This window comes from Meles meles, chromosome 10, assembly GCF_922984935.1.
Source record: "Meles meles chromosome 10, mMelMel3.1 paternal haplotype, whole genome shotgun sequence".
NCBI lineage: Eukaryota > Metazoa > Chordata > Mammalia > Carnivora > Mustelidae > Meles > Meles meles.
In genome coordinates this window covers 67730714-67751306 of record NC_060075.1, presented here as the reverse complement: position 1 = coordinate 67751306, position 20593 = coordinate 67730714, and the positions used below count along the sequence as shown (strand labels likewise).

The 20593-nt window shown below is 38.4% G+C and overlaps 1 protein-coding gene across 12 annotated transcripts in view; it reads right to left on the bottom strand.

The window, feature by feature from the left end:
- ASNS (asparagine synthetase (glutamine-hydrolyzing)) overlaps positions 1-20593 on the bottom strand; it is a 152293-nt gene that overhangs the window by 118922 nt on the left and 12778 nt on the right. For 10 of the 12 annotated variants that reach the window (XM_046021470.1, XM_046021458.1, XM_046021463.1 and 7 more), the window contains one exon: positions 10003-10138. The gene's annotated coding sequence lies outside the window, so the exon portion shown is untranslated. The remainder of the gene's footprint in view (positions 1-10002; positions 10139-20593) is intronic. The other 2 variants (XM_046021459.1, XM_046021468.1) reach the window with 1 other exon arrangement.

Here is a 20593-nt window from a genome sequence, read left to right as displayed (position 1 = left end):
GCTTTATACATGGTGGCTGACTTCCAAGACAGTGAAAACAGAAGCTGCAAGCCCTCTGCAGGCATTTGATGCTGTGAAACAAACCATCCCCAAACAACCCCAACCATTAATTTTATTTATTTGCTTATGATTCTGCAACTTGGGCAGACTGGCAACTCAACTCTGTTCCACACAGCATTGGCTGGGGCAGCTCAACGTAAAGCCACAGGATCCAGGGTGCCAGGCTTCACTCGCATGACTGACACCCAGCTGAGGTGACTGAAATAGCAGCAGACTGGCTGGGCTTCTCTCTCCACTCCCCACCTCATCATTCAGTAATCCAGCCTCAGCTGCCTTACATGGAAGCCACATCCCGAGAGGGCAATAAGGGCATCTGCAAGGCCCTCTAAGGTCAGGTACAACATCATCTTCACCACATCCTACTGGTCAAAGCTAGTCACACGGGTCTAGTCCAAATTCAAGGTAAAGGAAATAGACTCCATCTCTCAATGCGAGGATTGGAAAAATAACCTTGCAAAAAGGTGAGTGGGATGGGAGTGGGTAGCTGGCTATCCATCAGAAAGCACTGGTGTGGGAGGGAGATCCTCATTCTGCCCCTCAGTAACTATCTTCTCTCGAATTTAGTAAACTTAGATTGACCATCCAGTATCTGAATTGTCTTTTTAAATATGGGGTATCCCCCCTTGTGAGCACCATCTTTTATGATCCACCACTAGATGTGAACACATTAAGGAAAAGATTCTATGGTAACCATTTCTCTACGTTCAGAATTTTGCATGATGCCCGGCACTGAGTAACAATACAGTGCTCAGTAAGTATGTGTACTAAACTAATACATAAACAAGTAATAAATAAATAAATAAATAAGCACCAGTATTAACTCTTCACTGGGTACTTCTCACACACCAAGAACTGTTCTAAACACGTCACACGTATTGACGACTCATTTAAATATTAAAACCATAGGAGGTAGGCACTATCATTCCCTGTTTCAAATAAGGATTCCAAGGCACAAAAGGCTGCGGAGTTCACCCAAGACTACACAGCTAATATGCGGTGGCTCTGGATCTGGACCCACTTGACCTGGCTCTAGTGCCTGCTTTGAATCACCACGCTTTGCCGCCTTTGTCAAAGTGTAAACAATTGCAATGAAGATAGGATCGAAAACTGAAGAAACAGTGGACTTGGAAAGGGATAATTACACAAGGCATGAATCATTCTAGAAGCACTATAGCATGCTGGTGAAGCGTATAGAGTCTTGAGTCAGATAGGTATTGACTTCAAGTACAGTAATCCACCGAGTACTACTCTATTACTTTGGATGGGATACTCGCCAAGTCTCAGTTTTCTCATCTGAAAATTAAGTCTAAGAATAATACCTAACTCAGAGGACTGTGTTGAGGCTCCAGAGAGAGAGCAGGTGCAGTCCTCACTTCAGTGTCTGTACGTAAATATTCCCACAGACCGGCAACATGGAAATGACAAACATAATTCAGGATGAAAACGGGAGGGGAGAGGTTATGAACCTTTTTAGGTTTTTCTCTTCCCCTTTCAAAGGTCTAACCCACACCAAGAGATTCTGGCATATGGTAATTTTTGAATAACCTTTGAAGATCCTGGCATATAGAAATTTTTGTTAAGTGACGACCAGAGCTATCAGTGGTCTCTAAGGCAATGAAAAAAAGAAAAAAAATTAGGGTTAGATGCAGGTACATGTACACTCTCTCCCAAAAAAGTTTCTTTTAACTTGTACTTAATACAAGGAAATGTTTTCCCTTTCCTTGGGAATTAAAAGTCTTCATTAGAAAGTTAAGAGGGGCACCTGGGTGGCTCAGTTGGTTGAGCATTCAACTATTGATTTTGTCTCAGGTCATGATCTCTGGGTGGTAAGACTGAGACTCCTGAGGGGCTCCATGCTGAGTGTGGAGCCTGCTTAAGATTCTATCTTTCCCTCTCCCTCTGCCAACCCCCATCTAAAAAAAAAAAAAGAAAAAGAAAAAAGAAAAGAAAGTCAAGTGAAGTTGGAACATTAAAAATGTCATTTTTAAAATCCAGAATGCTATGTTGACCTTTTGGTAGAGGTAGAGTCTATCGATAAAAGTTTTTAAAGGGCTATATAAGCAGAAAGAAAAGGCTAGGTAAAATAGTAAAGCATTATAAATCTCAAGTCAAGGGGACTACCCAACAGAGCAAAACACAGAAAATGATTGATCTCTATAAGAAAGAAAACTCTAGCATGCTAAAAAGCTAATGCCAGTTTTCAAATTAAGTTTCAAGAACACTATAAAGAAAATCAATATGTAAACACAAAGTGATGAAAGGTTTGGAGCCTATTGACACAGGTTTTATTAAAAGGAGATCACACTAGCTAAGTTGAATAAGTCTGTGATTTGATAAATGAAGAAAGAAAAGTCATGGACATGGTCACTGGGGTTGTCTAAATAATTTTTTTTGGCACATCAATGAAGCCTTTATTAGAAAATTAGCAGACAACTGCTATAGAAATAGAAAATGACGCATCTTAAATTTCTTTTTTTTTTTTAAAGATTTTATTTATTTATTTGACAGAGAGAGATACAAGTAGGCAGAGAGGCAGGCAGAGAGAGTGTGAGGGAAGCAGGCTCCCTGCCGAGCAGAGAGCCCGATGTGGGACTCGATCCCAGGACCCTGAGATCATGACCTGAGCCGAAGGCAGCGGCTTAAACCACTGAGCCACCCAGGCGCCCCGCATCTTAAATTTCATTGGCAAAGATGACAGTAGAGAATCCTCCTGTCCTCAGGCAAGGGAGAGTCAGTGGGAGTAAGAATCTGAGTGACAATAGTGATGGTGGGGAGGAGGTGGGTGGGAACTTCTGAGCCTACTCCCTCCTTGCTTCCACCACACCTAACAACCACCAAAATGGGTTTGTTTTTCATGCAGAAACGATCTCTTTTTTGCTTCAAATTATAAATACAAGTTGAAGTAGATGATTATAAAACTGCAATAGATCTTTCATAAGAAGACTTTCATAAAAGAATTGGCTCTGTAAGGCTCTGGAAGATGAGAGACTCTACAAGGTATGCAGTGTTCCTTTCTTACTTAGCCTGTTCATTATGTAGCTCCATAGACTATAAATGATCCAGCATAAGCATTTTTTGGGAAAGAGGCAGAAAAGGCAATATTTACTTTAGGTATAAAAGCCTAAGAGTATTTTAGAAAGAGAAGATAAAAATAATATACAAGGCTGCTTGACTTCTTTCATGGACTAAAACAATGGGATTCATTCAATCATTTATGCAGCAAATATTTGTCAAATACACAGTATGTGCCAGGCACTGTTCTAGAAACTGGAGAGACAGCAATAAAGAAGATAAATTTCTGCTCTCTTGGGCTTGCGTTCTAATGGTAAAACAGACAATAACAAAAAGACATATAAAAAGTGATTGGGGGGGGCGCCTGGGTGGCTCAGTGGATTAAGCCGCTGCCTTCGGCTCAGGTCATGATCTCAGGGTCCCGGGATCGAGCCCCGCATCGGGCTCTCTGCTCCGCAGGGAGCCTGCTTCCTCCTCTCTCTCTGCCTGCCTCTCTGCCTACTTGTGATCTCTGTGTCAAATAAATAAAATAAAAATCTTAAAAAAAAAAAAAGTGATTGGGGTGCCTGGCTGGCTCAGTCAGAAGAGCATGTGACTCTTGATCTTGGGGTCATGAGTTTGAGCCCCATGTTGGGTGTAGATGTACTAAAAAATATAAATAAACTTAAAAATAATGTTTTAAGTGATCGAGTTCTATGAAGAAACATAATTCAGGGTAAAAACAGGAGGGGAGAGGTTATGAACCCTTTTAGGTTTTGTCCTTCTCCCTTCAAAGGTCTAACCCCACACCAAGAGATTCTGGCATATGATAATTTTTGAATAACCTTTGAAGATCCTGGCATATTGAAATCTTTGTTAAATGACTATCAGAGCTATCAGTGGTCTCTGGTGAGCACAAGTCTCCAGGGTATTTGCTGGTGAGCATGCTAGATTCACATGGGAGGAGCCCCATGACAGGTCACAGGGACCAGGGAGATTGAAGAACTACAAAGGAAACATAAACCATGGGGTCTTTTTCATGCAGTTCCTGCCTGATGAAGATATCTTTCTACGTCCAAAAATGACCCCAAGAACGCAGGGCTGGGCAGGCTTCTCATCTGGCCACCACATGAAACAATACTCATTCACAGAAATTCCTTTCATTGTGCACAAATCCTGACACTTCCTGGGCCTCGACTCATTCCCAGGATACCCCACCTGCTCTCCTTTAGACCCTAAGGCACAAAAGATTTATGTCCCTAAAAAGAAAATTATACTACCTTTGAGAAGGACCCAGAACTGAGAAAAGCTGGTTTATCCTCCCTGAGAAGTAAAAGGGTCCAAAATTTAGAAGCTTTCAAGGACAGTGTTTCTTTTACTCTCTCCCAACACTGAGCGTGAGTGTGAATACAAGTGTCTCTGAGGGACTATGTGTGCATACTTATTGATCCTCTCCTTCAGTCTCGTGTTCTCCCTTCTGTAGTGGGCTACTAAATTGCTAATCCTATTATTTGAACACTGGGGGAAGCTGAAACGATACTAGAAGTCATAGTGACATAATTGAATCAGGCTTTTTCATATAAACAATAATGAGAGAAGATTTGGGATTTGACCAAGGGTTTAAGGAATGATCAGGAAGACCAACTGTTTAATCAATTAAAAATTATAGAGCTATGTCATAGAAGTGTATCTACCTAAATAGAGGCTTTTAGTAATAAATCTAATATGTTGGTTTCTTGAAAGTTTGCATTAGTTAAAGGCTACAATATAAATGGCTCTTTACCAGTTGAAGACTCAATTATGTTTATTTTTTAAAATAGATACTATTATTAAAATGTTCATTGCACTAAAACACATTTTTAATTGATGTTTCTTTTGAAAGAAATATGGAGACAGAAGTACCACATTTATTATTATTAAAGAGAAAACTCAGGCCCAAAATGGTGTCACTTAGGTTAAGGCCCCAAGTCAGTAACTGGGGCTTAAAACCTAATCTAATTGCAATTTCAACCTCTCTCAGAAAGATGAGTCTTAACCAGGTCAGTCAGGAATTTTCGGATGAGCACCAATGAGGTAATCTGTCTGGACTTTCTCTATTCCCTCAAAGGAACATGAGGTCATCTGCATAATAAGATCTCTTGTCTTTCCCCCTAAGGGAAGGTGATCTTGTCCGAAACAATCCTTTCCTTATTTTGCTTATAACTTTCTTGCTTTACCCTCCTTCCTAGGAAAACCTTCCATTTTGTCCAACACCCCTGAGAGCCCCTCTACTTGCTAGATAGGTTGCTGCCTGATTCATGAATCTTTTTAAAAAGCCAATTATATCTTCAAATTTACTCAGTTGAATTTTTTTTTAACATTATAAAGGGCAAAATGAGTTTACTGAATTGTTACACTCAGCAAAGGTGGAACTTGGCCAACCAAGAAACAAGGCCATTTCCATGTTCAGGAACCAATACAACTTAATTAAAGGTAATCGAACAAGCTAATGGTTATGTTAAGTAATAAATAAATCAGAAAGTGAGTCAAGGTCAAGTACATAGAAACAAATGGCTCCAAGAAAAGCAATTGCCTAAGGAGGAATATAAAATGAGGTAACAGGCTCACCTACGTAATAGCGATATATTAGCTAGAAATGATCATCTCTGCTATTAAAATACCACAGTAAAACAAATCATTTTTATTCCTATCTCTGTTGCACCTTTGAACTGCAATAGTGAAAGAGAAAGAAGGATGCAAAGGTGTAAATCTAAACTCATACAAATAGGTGGAAACTAAAATTTGAAGATATCTACTTTATACGAGGCATATCCATTATCCTATTTCAACCTCCTCAAAACTCCTCAAAAAAAAAAAAAAAAAAAAAAGAGAGAGAGAGAGAGAGAGAGATTGGGCATTAATTTATCCACTTTACACATACTAAAATTGTCTCACAGAGAGGTCTTGTAATGGATCTAAGTAATAAAACTAGCAATCAATCAATCAATAAAACTAGCAAGTAGTGGTACTGGAATTTGAACCCAGATCTGCCTACTTCCAAAACCCTTGTTTATCCTGCTCCATAAACCCAGCCTCTTTTCCAATCCCAATTAAATAGGTCCTGGTAAGTGAGATGTAAGCACAGGTTCTGGGAGCCTGGGTGTGGAATGGAACAGGACTGAACTTTGGGCCTCAGAGCCAAGAGCCAAAGATACCAAATAATAAAAACATCAATGATAATGATAATATATATCAGACACTGAGACAGAATAAAGAGCCAAGAAGACAGCCAGAAAGTCTATCAGAAAGATACCAACCAGAAAGATACCAACTGGGTTCTTGTTGGACACTCATCCTTTCAAAACAACTCATGGGGAAAAAAAGGAATCTTTAAGACTCAGAGGTGTGAGATGCTATAGAAGGGAAAGCCACCATCACCTGCAAGATTAGAAAGTGACAAAACTCAAATAACCACAGGAAGCCAGGGGCAGGGGAGCACTGGCACCTTCACATCTCTCAGATGGAACAATGGTAGTAGTGAGAAGAATACCAACCACAGCAGGAGCAACAGCACCTCATGGAATAGAGAGAAGTGAGGCCCAAGTGGGTGTTGCAGATCCTTTCTACCCATTGTACTGGGCAATACAGGCACAGTGTCCAGGCCTAGAAGCATTTCAAGGGCCTAAAAAATGGTTTTATGCCTGAAGAAGAAAAGAAAGTATGGTGCCCACAATACAAAAGAAGAAAAAAATGGAAAAATTGGAATTAACAAATATTGAATTAAATATCTAAAGGTAATATCAAGTCAAGCAGTCAATTGCTGTTAAACCTTCACTTGGTTATATGAGAATAACTTTGATGAGAAATGGCTTCCCTTGAATATGTCTGATATGACACGGAGTGGAACCAACAAAGGAAGAGGGGCTGAGTGCCGTTCCACTCCCAGCCTCCAAGATGTCAGCTGGGTTGCCCTCTATAGCTTCTCCAGACTTCTTCAGCCCCTAGCTATAAACAGGAGGCTTCTTTCTTCCTCAGAACCACATCTAATTATGGCATCTCCGTAAGAGGCCTGATAAAAATGGCCAAACATATTTAATTCCAGTTTATCACTCACAGCCACTTTCCCAACCGCATATGATTCTCTCTACTTCTTGATTCCTCTCTTTTTCCCAACCCTAGGAAAAATCCCATCTGATGACACTGACTCCAGGTTTCAGGGGGACCTCAGGAAGTGTAACTAATCAGCTTCGCAAGTTTAAGATTTATGTCAACTAAATATAAAAAGAGAACATAAATTAAGAACCAAAGTTAAACTATTTATAAATGATATTGCATGAACTGAAATCATGTACTACTCAGGAATAGAAAACATAAGATAAACATTAGAACTGATCCATTATAAGATCCATTTAAAAATATTTATTTTCCTGTGTTTTGTTCTATATTTGATAATGAAAGATGACCATGATATGATTGATATATCAGATATGACATGAAAAAGACTATAAAACAATATGACCATATGATTCTCATTTTGTTTTAAACACAATGTGTGTTTGTTCAAAGAATGAAAAAGTCTAAAAAAGTGAAGATAAAAATGTAACTCATAAGAGTTTTGTTTGGGTGATAGGATTATAAGTGAAGTTTTAAAAAAATTTTTCTATAATAAACATATTGTTGCTGGAAAAGTTAATGAAAGGAAAAGTTATGACTTAGTCTTCAAGAAACATTTTACTATGGGATACAGAGAACAGGATTAGTTTATTTTGGGGGGAAAATGAATGATGCTATTTAAAAGTTTATACCTTGTCAGCAAATGAGTTTTTAAAGAGAAATTCAATAAGCTTCAGAAAACTCTGGATCCCTTTCGTGGCTCACCCATTGGCTATTTGTGCATCTTGGGCAAATCACTCTGAGAGTTTACTCATCTTGATCTAAAATTTCCCCAGAACTGGGACTCCTGGGTGGCTTAGTCACTTAGGCTTCTGCCTTCAGCTTAGGTCATGATCCCAGGGTCCTGGGATCGTGTCCCGCGTGACCAGGCTCCATGCTCAGCAGAGAGCCTACTTCTCCACTTCTGCCTGCCACTCTGGCTGCTTGTGCGCACTTGCACGCACGTTCTCTCTCTCTCTCTCACACACACACATAAATAAATAAATAAAATTTAAAAAATTTCCCCAGAACTAACATTCCCTGACTTCACATTGCTACTGTTAACTACTAATAGGGATAGCTTTTTCCTTTTCCCTGCCAGGTAAGAATTTGAAGAATAAATTCGCAAATTTATTCTTCAAATGTGTCCATACATCTAGCCACTTGTTCAACTAATTTATTGGCAAATTATTATGCTCCTGGAACTTAGCTGGAGCATCTTATATTACTTGATTGCCTGAATCTTGTTTTCTAGGTAGATTTTTCAGGGAAAAAATATTCCATGAGTCCTTGCATGTTCACAACTGCTTTGTTTTTCTGTAGTTTATACTTAAAAGCACTGTTTCATGTTTTCTTTTCTTGAGTCTCTTAAATATGTTGCTCTATTATCTTATGCTGTGGATAAATCTGATGAAAATGTAATTTTATTTTTTCTTCAGAAGTAACTTTCTGTTTATGCCCGATGTACAAAAAGTTCTTGCTTTACCATCCAGTTTTACTAGATGATATCTTAGTGTTTACAATTCTGAGTTTATTTGCCAAGGTTAATGGGGTGATCTTTCAAAACAGAAGTTCCAATTCACTTAAAGAAAGATTTTCCAATTTTCCTAAAGAAAATCTTCTTGCACTATGGATTTTTTAATTTGTTTTGGTCTATTGCTTTCATCTTCTTCCTCCAAGCATAATATAAATTATGCTTATGTTGGATCTTCTTTTCCTGTCTTCCAAAGCTCTCATGCTCTCATTTTTCTCTTGAATTATTTCTCTCTCCTTTTCTCACTTTCTCTTTCTTTCTTTCTTTCTTTCTTTCTTTTTCTTACTTTTTCTCCTTTATAAACTGTATTTCCCAATTTCTATTTCTGACAATGGTGGACTAGATTGTCTTAGGACAATATGAAGGGATTTGAAGAATCCTCACTCGGGCAGTGAGGATATATGGGGAAAAACAAAGGATCCGGAAAAACAAAGGAATCTGAGAAGAGTAACTGAAAAGATGAGAATTTGAGCAAAACTTTTCATAGGTTCAAGGTGTATGGAGAAAATTAGAGTTCAGAGTCATGCAGGAAAGAGAGGAATCTATAAATTTCAGTTAGGACGAAAAAGTGACACACCTGTAAATAGGCCAGCCCTTACATGATTTGAGCCCATTTCGGAATCTTACCAATCCCTAACTGATATTTAGCCACCTCATTTCTGTTTCCTAATTATAATGTATGCTGTTCTTTCATACTTTTTACTTATTGTTACCTTAATTTCTTTTGGATAATTCTGTTATTTAGTTTTCATCTGATTTTTGTTGTATATTTTCTAGAACACATTAATTATCCAGTTTCATTATGTGGTCCATTTTTTAAAATAGTAGTATATTTAGTAACTTGACAATATTCTTTTCTGTTGCTCATGTATAAACAAATCCAAGTGTTCCATATCTTTGGAAAAATGATTCCCTTGTAGGGAATTGAGATGCACTATGGTAGCTTTCCTACCTCCACTGCTTGAGAGCTTTCTCCTGCACTGTTTACAAAGACTATAGATAAAGATACAAATAGAGATATAAATAGCCTCTTCATACAGTCATCCCCAATTTCTGAGATCTGCCATCTTTGGAATCCTACCTTCCCCCAAAGTGTTTGATCCTTTTCTCCCCTTTGCCCTAAGAGTTCCTATCCTGCTCAATTTGAATTCTCTTCACAGTATTTTCCTTAGGATAGGAATTTTATTAGATATTTCTGAGTTCTTTGAGCATTTGAGCCACAACAATACCTTCTGATCTCTCCATAGTGCTTGAGTGTATAGCTGGGCTCTTCTCATTCCACTCACCCATAACTGGAGCCCGAAGTCTTCTCCTTTTCACTGTTATTCTCACAATATTCAATTTGCTGAGAATTCCATTCCAGGAAGGACTCTCTCTCCTTTGGAGTATATCTTGGCAATCACTGTAGTTTTCCCTCACTATCTGAAAGTAGAATGTTCTTATGAAAGCTTTCACAAGCCAAAATGTCATGAAGTGAAGAACTAATTGTGATAACTTATATGAAAAACATTTTAGAGTTCCCAGCACACCCCCCCCCCACACCAAATAACCTCTCTTAAGCTTTTCTGATACCTAAGGACACATCTTGCTAATGAATGCACAAAATAAATTGAGATAAAGCACAGATGCTCATGGATAGAATTCAAAGCTATGGCAGCTGGATGCTGAGATGCTAAGTGTAGTTCCCAGGGAAGGAGCTTCAGGGTGCCACTGTCACTGCTCTGGGTGCTCACTTCATCTATAAACACTGAACACTATTTTTGCTTTTTACCTTTCTTCATAAAAATAAAATTGTTCTTTGGACTTCTTTTAGATTGCAAAATAGGTACCAATGTAGGTCTTTTGCACAAAATGGCCTAACATGAACTTTCTAAAATCAGAGGAAATCTGTATTCCAGTGTTCACAGAACCATTAAAACTCTGTTTCTCTCCCCTCCACTACCTCTGCATAGCTGGTAAGCCTAGACATGTCCTGTATTGTTTGTGGTTTGGGTAAGGCAAACCATAATCTGAAATGGTATTCTGAGGTCCATGGGGGATGTTTTCTTAGTTGAGGATGTTGTGATGTTAGTTTTTTTCATTGAGGATGTTGTGAATAGAAGTTTTCTTTTGCTATTTTAATTGTTTAGTATGTTTTTAGGAAGAGGAATTGGAGAAATTTAAAAATTACACATCATGAACTTGCCTTGACCTGAAGTCAACATGGACTTATTTTTAAATCATGATACTATCAAGCAAGGCAACATAATCACTGATTCTTCATTATTGCACTGTCTTGACTGGCTTCTAAGATGATAGTTACTTCTGAAGTACTTTCTGTTCAACTTTGTTTAGTGTTTATTAGCTTCCCTAAAATTATTCTTTGGAAATACAATCAGCCTCTATCTCAGAGTTGTCCACATTCTAATATTGCTTTCATTTTCATCACCAACTTCTCTTCAAATTATGGCTTCCGTCATTAGCTAGCCTCAGATCATACACATACATTCTGAACAGTTTATTGAATCAATGATATTCTTTTTTCCTTTAAAATCAGACTTCATTTCAGAACTTCCTTATGCTCCAATTGCTGTATTTTCCTCCTAGGCATGTTTCAAATTGTTCTTTATATTTCAAGAACTTCAGTCAGAATGCCTCCTTTAATGTTCAGAGGACTTAGCAAATCAAAAATGGTTTCCTCAAGTTAATATTATATTAACTTTGCAGTAATTCCTTCCAAATGAAAATTGGCACATTCAAGTCCATTACCCTCACACTGCTAGAACTGACATATTTCTCTGATGAATAGAAGAAAATTACTATATCTTTCTGCATTTTGTAGACTCTCTCTACTCTTCAGAACTTGTTAAAATGTCCCTTCCTTTTGTCTAAAGAAATGAAATTAAATGGTGAATAGGAGTGGGGAGAGTGGCCTCAAGTCTCCAATGATCTACTGCAGGGGTCTGTACTTTACTTTGTTTGATTTAATTCAATCAATACTCCAACCTTCCATGAATACCTCCTATGTGCTAAGTTTTGTGTTGAATAGAAAAGATATGTAAGAAATTATATTCCAAGAGAGGCCTAGAGTAAGATGTGGGTAGAATCTTTATCTATACCTCCTAATAGGTGGCTTGAGTTAGCTATTTGATCTCTCTGAGCCCCAATTTCTTTATCTCAGTGTAAATCCTACATGATACAGCTGTTGTGAAAATTTAACATGTACATAACATTTTATATTATACATACTTTATATATTACACACACACATATATTTGTATGTATGTGTACATATATAATTTTTATAGCAGCTGTATCATGTCAGAATTTTATACATAGGTATGTTTGTGGTCAGCAGTGCTCAATAAATGTTTGTTCCTTTTGGATGATGTTATAATCTACTAACAATTTGATAATGTTTCTTCTCCTTTTACCTCTCCAACCACACAAAATGACTACTATACAGCCTATTGATTTTCTTAACAAAATGAATTAAAATTGATTATGTTCTATGATGTTTTAAGATTCCTCCTATATCAAATTGTGTGACGTTTGTGAAATGTATTGCAATGACTGGCAGGGTTCTTGATCTAAGGTCATATACTCCTAAGGGGTTCAGGGAGTTTTTGAACATCCTGAAATTGCACACAAATCAATTATGTCCATGACTTAGGCATTTTTGGAAGGAGGCCGTTCATTGTTACCACCAGATTTTTAATGGGACTGAGAAACAAACAAACTAAAAGCCAAGAATCATGAGGGTGTTATAAAATCAGAGTATACATTGTATACTTCAGAAGTCAGACACTATCTATGCAATTTCCTTTTTATAATACTTAGCACAGAGCCAGAAAGAGCAAAAAACTTAATCTTTTCTTTCAATGAAAGTAATAATGACATCCTTTTCTCTACTAGGAGGAGCAGATATTAAAAAAATATAAAAACAAGAACTGAAAAATAAAAGGAACAGATTGAAAGGAGTCAATCACAGTCAAACACTAAGGGCAGTGAGAGAACAGGAAGCAAAGAAAAAGAAGAGAAAAACAACCCCTGCCACCTTACCTTCCCCCATCCCCAAAACACATGCAAATGAAAAAAGAAGGTGATGGAAAGGGGGAGGAGGAGGAAAGAAGTAGATGGAAAGAGAAGTAGAAATGCAAAGCAGTTGAGAGAGTAAGGAAGAAAGTGATCTTTCTGTTAGACTGTGGTTAAGTTTGTTCCCTTCCTGACTGGATCCTCCTGCACCAATACTGCCCTCGAGGCAAATGCTCCCCAGAGATTCAATAGAAAAAGAAGTTTCACGGATTGAATAAAGGTACATAAAATTCTAATTTTAGTTCAATCTGATCATAATGCCTTTTGTAAGTCACTGTTTTACCTGAATTTTCCTTATCTGCAACATCTAGATAATGTCAGTAAACTAGAAAAAGTTCCTGTCTCCATGTGAGCTGTATCACAAAAATTCATTTTAAGGTGATCTAATTTGAAGAATGCACTTTTCTATAGAAATAGTGTTAAAACATTATCATAACAGTTCACAAAAACGTATTTAACATATAATGGAAGAAAAAGGAATTGGCCTTTCAGGCATCAGCTGGATAAATGAGTACAACATCTCTCCTCATTTCCTTTCTCACACACTTTAGGGAGCTTTATACTCACCAATGTTGCTAAGTTGGAGGATATGTCTGCACTTAAAAGATAAAAGGCAGAAATACTATAAAAGGCCACTGACACAAGAGAAGCAAAACTAGCTGAATTTCCTGATGCTTATTCCTTCCGTCAACTCCTTTTTTGCCCCACATGTGTGTCTTGTGTGTCTTTCTTGCCCCCATTATCTTTGTGTGTATGGGGGGGGGCATGTAGAAAGCATATTACTTTCTTTTTTTTTTTAATTCAATTAGCCATCATAAGTACATCATCAGGCATCAGTGGTATGTAGTGTTCAATGATTCATTAGTTGCATATAACACCTAGGGCTCATCACATCACATGCCCTCCTTAATGCCAATCACCCAGTTACCCCATCCCCCCTACCACCTTCCCTTCCACAACCCTCAATTTTTCTGGAGTCCAGAGTTTCTCATGGTTTGTCTCCCTTTCTGATTTCTTCCCATTCAGTTCCCCCCCCCCCCCACTTACCCTATGATCCTCTGAGCTATTTCTTATATTCCATAAATGAGTGAAACCAAATGATACCCTCCAGTTCCATCCACATCAATGTAAATGGTAGGTATTCATCCTTTCTGATGGCTGAGTACTATTCCATTGTATATATGAACCACATCTTCTTTATCCATTTATCTATTGAAGGACATGTTGGCTCTTTCCACAGTTTGGCTATTGTGGACATTGCTGCTATGAACATTTGGGTGCAGGTACCCCTTTGTTTCACTACATCTGTGAATGGGATAAATATGCAATAGTGCAACCACTGGGTCACAGGATAGCTCTATTTTTAACTTCTTGAGGAACACCCATACTGTTTTCCAGAGTGGCGTGCCAGCTTGCATTCTCACTAACAGTGTAGGAGTGTTCCCCTTTCCCCACATCCTTGCCAACATCTGTTGATTCCTCCCTTCTTACTTTCAGCCATTGACTGGTGTGAGGTGATATCTCATTGTAGTTTTGATTTGTATTTCCCTGATGACAAGTGATGTGGAGAATATTTTCATGTGTCTGTTAGCCATCTGTGTGTCTTCTTTGGAGAAATATCTGTTCATGTCTTCTGCCCATTTCTTGACTGGACTATTTGTTTTTTTGGATGCTAAGTTTGATAAGTTCCTTATAGAGCTTGGATGCCAGCCCTTTATCTGATATGTCATTTGCAAATATCTACTACTATTCTGGTGGGTTGCCTTTTAGTTTTGTTGACTATTTCCCTTGATGTGCAGAAGTTTTTATCTTGATGAAGTCCCAATTGTTCATTTTTGCTTTTGTTTCCCTTGCCTTTAGAGATTTTTTTTTAAGATTTTATTTATTTATTTGACAGACAGAGATCACAAGTAGGCAGAGAGACAGGCAGAGAGAGAGAGAGAGGAGGAAGCAGGCTCCCTGCCAAGCAGAGAGCCTGATGTGGGGCTCAATCCCAGAACCCTGGAATCAGGACCTAAGCCAAAGGCAAAGGCTTTATCCCACTGAGCCACCCAGGTGCCCCTAGAGATGTGTCTTGCAAGAAGTTGCTGCAGCTGAGGTCGAAGAGGTTGCAGCTTGTGTTAGGATTTTGATGGATTACTGTCTCACATTTAGGTCTTTCATTCATTTTGAGTCTATTTTTGTGTATTATGTAAGAAAATGATCCAGTTTCATTCTTCTGCATGTGGCTGTGCAATTTCCCCAGCACCATTTATTGAAGTGACTGTCTTTTTTCTATTAGATATTCTTTCCTGTTTTGTTGAAGATTAGTTGACCATAGAGTTGAGGATCCATTTCTGAGCTCCCTATTCTGTTCCATTGACCTATGTGTCTGTCTGTGCGCTAATACCATGCTGTCTTGATGATCACAGCTTTGTAATATAACTTGAAGTCTGGCATTCTGATGTCCCAGCTTTGGTTTTCTTTTTCAATATTCCCCTGGTTATTCAGGATCTTTCCTGGTTCCATACAAATTTTAGGGTTGTTTGTTCCAGTTCTGTGAAAAATGTCAATGGTAATTTTTTTAAAAAAGATTTTACTTATTCATTTGATAGAGAGAAAGAGTACAAGCAAGGGGAAAGACATAGGAAGAAGGAGAAGCAGACCTCCCCACTGAAGTGGGAGCCTGATATGGGGCTCAATCCCAGGACCTGGAGGTCACAACCTGAGCTGAAGACAGACACTTAACCATCTGAGCCACCCAGGCACCCTGGTTATTTTGATAGGGATTGCACTGAATGTGTAGATTACTCTGGGTAGCATAGACATTTTAACATTGTTTAATTTTCCAAGCCATGAGCATGGAATGTTTTTCCATCTCTTTGTGTCTTCCTCAATTTCTTTCATTAGTGTTCTGTAGTTTTTAGAGTACAGATCCTTTACCTCTTTGGTTAGGCTTATTCCTAGGTATCTTATGCTTTTGGTACAATTTTTGTAAATAGGATCGATGCCTTAATTTTTCTTTCTTCAGTCATATAGAAATGCAACTGATTTCTGTGCATTGATTTTTTATACTGCCACATTGCTGAAATGTATGAGTTCTAGCAATTTTGGGGTGGAGTCTATTGGGTTTCCCGCATAAAGTATCATGTCACCTGTGAAGAGTGAGACTTTGACTTCTTCACCAATTTGAATGTCTTTTATTTCTTTCTGTTGTCTGAATGCGAAGGCTAGGACTTCCAGTACTACGTCGAACAACAGTGGTGAGAGTGGGCATCCCTGTTGTGTCCCTGACCTTAAGGAAAAAGCTCTGTTTTTCCCCCATTGAGAGTGATATTCATTGTGGGTTTTTCATAGATGCTTTTTATGATATTGAGGTAGGTTCCCTCTAGCCCTATACTTTGAGGAGTTTTAATCAAGAAAGTTTGCTGCATTTTGTCAAATGCTTTTTCTGCATCAATTGAAAGGATCACATCTTTCTTGTCTTTTCTTTTACTAATGTGATCTATCACATCGGTTGATTTGCAAATGTTGAACCACCCTTGCATCCCAGGAATAAATCCCACTTGGTTGTGGTGAATAACCCTTTTAATGTACTGTTGGATCCTAATGGCTAGTATCTTGGTGAGTATTTTGGTATCCCTGTTCGTCAGGGATATTGGTCTGTAATTCTCACTTTTGATGGGGTCTTTGTCTGGTTTTGGGATCAAGATAATGCTGGCCTCATAGAACAAGTTTGGAAGTTTTCCTTCCATTTCTATTTTTTGAAACAGCTTCGGTAGACTAGGTATCAGTTCTTCTTTTAATGTTTGGTAGAATTCTCCTGGGAAGCCATTTGGCCCTGGACTCTTGTTTTTTTGGGAGGTTTTTGATTACTGCTTTAATTTCCTTTCTGGTTATTGGTCTGTTCAGACTTTCTATTTCTTCTTGTTTCAGTTTTGGTAGTTTATAAGTATCCAGGAATATAGCCATTTCTTCCACATTGCCTAATTTGTTGGCATATACTTGCTCATAATATGTTCTTAAAATTGTATTCCCTTGGTGTTGGTCATGATCTCTCCTCTTTCATTCATGATCTTATTAATTCAAGCCCTTTCTCTTTTCTTTTGGATAAGTCTGGCTAGAGGTTTATCAATCTTATTAATTCTTTCAAAGAAACAGCTTCTAGTTTCGTTTATCTGTTCTACTGTTCTTCCAGTCTATTTCATTGATTTCTGCTCCAATCTTTATTATTTCTCTTCTCCTGCTTGGTTTAGGCTTTTTTTTTTTTTTTTTTTTTTTTTTTTTTTGCTGTTCTTTCTCCAGCTCCTTTAGGTGTAAGGTTAGCTTGTGTATTTGAAATTTTTCTAACTTTTTGAGAGAGGCTTGTACTGTAATGTACTTTGCTCTTAGGACTGCCTTTGCTGTATCCCAAAGGTTTTGAACAGATGTGTTTTCATTCTCATTAGTTTCCATGCATTTTCAAAATTCTTCTTTAATTTCCTTGTGGATCCATTCATTCTTTAGCAGGATGCTCTTTAACCTCCAAATATTTGAGTTCCTTCCAAATGTCCTCTTGTGATTAAGTTCAAGTTACAGAGGCACAAACCACTGTTGTCTGAAAATTTGCAGGGAATAATCTCAAACTTTTGGTATTGGTTGAGACCTGATTTGTGACCCAGTCTGTGATCTGTACTGGAGAAAGTTCCATGTGCACTCGAAAAGAATGAGTATTCTGTTGTTTTAGGGTGGAATGTTCTATATATATCTGTGAAGTCTATCTGATCCAGTGTGTCATTCAAAACCCTTGTTTCTTTGTTGATCTTCTGCTTAGATGATCTGTCCATTGCTGTGAGTAGGGTATTTAAGTCCCCTACTATTAATGTCTTATTATCAATGTGTTTCTTTACTTTGGTTATTAATTGGTTTGTGTAATTGGCTGCTTCTATGTTGGGGGCATAAATATTTACAATTGTTATATCTTCTTCGACAGATCCTTTAAGTATGATATAGTGTCCCTCCTCATCTCTTACTACAGTCTTTGGTTTAAAATCTAATTTGTTTGACATGAGGATTGCTACCCCAGCTTTCTTTTGAAGTCTATTAGCATGGTAAATGGATCTCCACCCCCTCACTTCCAGTCTGGTGGTGTCTTTAGGTCTAAAATGAGTCTCTTGTACACAGCATATGGATGGGTGTTACTTTTTTATCCAATCTGATACCCTGTGCCGTTTGATTGGGGCATTTAGCCCATTTACATTCAGACAAACTATCAAAAAAATATGAATTTAGTGCCATTGTATTGCCTGTAAAGTCCCTGTTTTGGTAGATTGTCTCTGTTTCTTTCTGGTCTATGTTATTCTCAGGGGTCTCTCTTTGCTTACAGGATCCCTCTTAATATTTCTTGCAGGGCTGGGTTGGTGATCACATATTCATTCTGCTTTTGTCTGTCCTGGAAGCTCCTTATCTCTCCTTTCATTCTGAATGACAACCTTGCTGGATAAAGTATTCTTGGATGCATGTTCTTCTCATTTAGTACCTTGAATACATCATGCCAGCCCTTTCTGGCCTGCCAGGTTTCTGTGGGTAGTCTAATGTTAGTCTGATATTCCTCCCTCTATAGGTAAGTAGCTACTTGTCTTGAGCTGCTTTTAGGGATTTTCTCTTTTTCTCTAAAATTTGCAAGTTTCACTCTTTTATGTCAGGGGGTTGATCTATTTTTATTGATTTTAGGAGGGGTTCTCTCTGCCTCTTGGACAGGAAAGCTTGTTTCCTTCCCCAGATTAGGGAAGTTCTCTGCTATGATTTTCTCAAATATACTTTCTGGCCTTCTCTCTCTTTCCACTCTCAGGCACCTCAATAATTCTGACATTGGTATGTTTCATGGCATCATTAATTTCTCAAAGTCTTTCTTTATGGGCTATTGTTTTTCTCTTTTCCTCAACTTCCTTCCTATCAGCATGTCTTCTAGATTACTTAATCTCTCTTCTGCTTCATTCACCCTAGCTGTTAGAGCATCCAATTTAGACTGCATCTCAGTTACATAGCATTTTTAAGGTCAGCCTGATTAGATCTCATTTCTGCACTAAGAGATTCTCTAGTGTCTTTTATGCTTTTTCAAACGCAGCGATTGACTTTATAATTGTTATCCTGAATTCCATTTCTGACATTTTACTTATATCCATATCAATTAGATCTGTGGCAGAGAACATTACTTCTTCTTCTTTCTTTTGTTGTTAATTCCTCCTTCTAGTCATTTTGCCCAAAGAAGAATGAATGAATGAGAGAGCAGAATCAAAATACCAATCACAAGCAAAATACACACAAGACAAATCCAAAGTGGGCAGAAACCAAAACAGAGAAGCAAACAAAAACAAAACAAAACAAACCATCATGGGGGGAGTGGAGAGAATATAACCTCACATGGTTGACAAAGCAGAGTGATCCACTTGTTCCTGAGTGAATTTTCATCTGTTAGAAGATACTGAATAACAAAATTGCAAAGAAAGAAAAACTTATACATATACACAAATAAAACTGAGTAGAGGAAAAAAAAGGCCAAGAATGAAGCATATGTCTATAAAATGTAGATGTAAAAAATAAAAGTGAAAAAGCAACTTAAAAACAAAGGGTTGATAAAATAAGAAAATAGTTGAAAAGGAAAAAAAAAAGAAGTGGAAAATTTTAGACTGAAAGTTAAATGAATCATGAGAAAAACCTCAAGTTCTATATATTATTTCCTCCTAGTGCTGGAGTTTTACAGTCTTTCAGGCTCCATAAACTACTTGCACACCTGTTCTGCCAGTTGGTCTTCCGGGGGAGGGGTCTGCCGTGCTGCTTCTCAGGTGTCTTTGCCTTGGCAGAGTTGCACTGCCCCTTGCCAGGGGGCTGGGCTCAGCGTGGCTTTTGTTCCCTGAAGACTTTCCATGCTTCTTTAGAGGATCAAAATTAAAATGGCTGAGCCCCAATCACCAGCCCCAGAGCCAAAAGATTGTGATCCTCCCTCTTCAGTAAACCCTCTGGGACAGTCTTTAGTTTTCTGTGTGCCAAATTTTGCAGACTCCTGCAGTGTGGGCCCACAGTAATCCTTCCTGGAGGATTCCAAGGGTCTTGACTTACTGCCCTTTGTAGTGCCCTGAGGCTGAGAGCAGTTGTGGCCTTGTGTATGTACCTGTTCCACAGTTCCTGGGGGACAGCTGAGTGTCTTTTATGGGGCTGCCACCCTTAGAGCTGTTGCCTGGTTGTGGGCACACCCATTCTGCCCTTCCTGGGCAATGACAGATGGTCTACACATTCCTGTCCTTTTTAGTGTTCCCAGGCAGAGAATAGTCTCCTGATGGGCCTGACTGGTCTTTATGGTGACCTGAATGGAGAGTCACCTCCTGGGCTCAATAACCATAATCAGTTTCCTTGCTCCATTGTTTTGACACGCTACTCTTAGGCATCCTGGTTAGTTCTGATTCCTGAGATCCTGAGAACACACTGACCCACCTCGAGTTCTGCCCTTTTCATCCCCTGAGCTCCTTTTAGACAGGGAAGTCCCTCACTGGAGCAGATTTCCAAGGGTTCTGATTTTGTTCTCTGGGGCTATATCCTTTTCCAAAAGCCAGGGCTATATCCTTCTCCATTTCCCACTCCGTTTATCTTCCAATTTTCCCCCTCATATTCATGTCTCTACAATTCCTTACCTTGCAAAAAGTAGTCATTTTTCTACTTATAGAGTTCCAGATATTTTTTTCTTACATCTCAGGCTTAATTCATGGGTGTTCAGAATGGTATGATAGTTATTAGGGACTAGATGAAACAAGGGTCCTTATGGTACTGCCATTTTGCCTCTGACCCTGC